Raw genomic sequence first — 1526 nt, 5'->3', positions numbered from 1 at the left:
GTTTTGGCCTGGTCCTACAGGCCAGGCTGAGGGACCCCACTGGTGCACAAATTGGTGCACCGGGCCGCTAGAAATAAAATTTAAATAAAATCTATAATAATAAAAGTGTAATGTGCTAATTGCCAAACGACCTTCCGGGCAACTTTCCGGATGAAGCTGGGGCTGCGAGGACCAAGCCCCTTGCATGAATTTTGTGCATCGGGCCTCTAGTGATAAAATAAAATAATAAAATAAACGGTGACCACTGGGGAGCAACAGGGTGGCAGCTTCGGCGTGTGCCCAGGGCAGCCCCTCTGAGGGCACGCCCACGCTGAGGTCTGAGTGGCGGGGTGCCGGGGCGGGGACGGGCCCGCAGGCAGAGGTGGCGGCTGTGATGGGCCGTGCGCTGGAACTGGCTGGCCTGTTGGGACGGCGAAGGCGGGAGGGGCCCACAAGACATCGCCACCATCTGTGGTTTGTTCACCTGCACTGCTTGGCACCCGAGTTTCCCACAGGAGTTGGAGCCACCTAAGTGACTAACAAGCAAAGCGATGAAGCCACCAGTAAGCGGGGACCTGGTCAGGTCCTGTGCAAAGGCCGAGCCGAGGACAAGAGGGGACGGGCCCTGCAGGCGTCTAGGACGAGGTGGGCAGCCCCGACTGTGCAAGCCACACCTTGGGGTGAGGGACCCCTGCGGAGCCCACTGCTCAGCCCTGCTCCTGCCGCCTCTCCTGACCCCTTCCAGGCCTCGGGCTGCTGGGGCTCCCGCCCACCCCCAGCCAGTGGCCCCTTGCTGTCCAGTTGCACCATCTCTCCCACGTTCCTAGAGATGCCTCTGACCCTGGGCCCCAGAAGGCAGACTTGTCCCAACCCAGTCCCCCGACCCCGTGCTGGTCACATGTGGTCCATCAAGGAGGGCTGTCTGGGAGCAGGACTTGTGTCCCAAGTGGCCAGCAGGAGGGGCTGTGTAGTCATCCCAGCTGCACTTCCCTCCCACAGACGGCACTTGTGGTGGAAACTGCCTCCTGGTGAGTCAGGAGACCCTGCTCTCAGACCTCTCTTGTGCTCACCTGCAAGCCGGCAGGGCATGCTGACGTGGCCACCGGCCCAGGGCTCCCAGTACGACCACAGAAGACCTGTGTGCATCAGCCCCAACTTCCCTGTACCCCAGCACCGGAGGTGGCACCCCAGCACCCGAGGTGGCCCCCAGCATCGTGGGTGGCATCCCAGCACCCAAGGTGGTACCCCAGCACCGGAGGTGGCACCCCAGCACCATAGGAGGCACCCCAGCACCTGGAGATGACACCCCAGCACCCAGAGGTAACACCTCAGCACTCAGAGGTAGCACCCCAGTAGCAACCCTATTGGTCACAGCACTGGGCTCCACAGAGCCCGTGGGGCACCCCTGTTGGTCACAGCACTGGACTCCACAGAGCGCCTGGCCCTCTGCTCAGCCATCAGGGTTTGCCAACCTGGCGCTCCCACCTGGAGGCCCGGCCATCATGCCCAGGTTCCTGTGCCAGGCTGGAAGGTCAGGCTGCACGGTG

The sequence above is a fragment of the Myotis yumanensis genome, unplaced genomic scaffold (assembly GCF_028538775.1).
Source record: "Myotis yumanensis isolate MYYU_CA2020_CCGP unplaced genomic scaffold, mMyoYum1.0.hap1 SCAF_9, whole genome shotgun sequence".
Taxonomy (NCBI): domain Eukaryota; kingdom Metazoa; phylum Chordata; class Mammalia; order Chiroptera; family Vespertilionidae; genus Myotis; species Myotis yumanensis.
Note: the sequence above shows the minus strand (reverse complement) of the source record.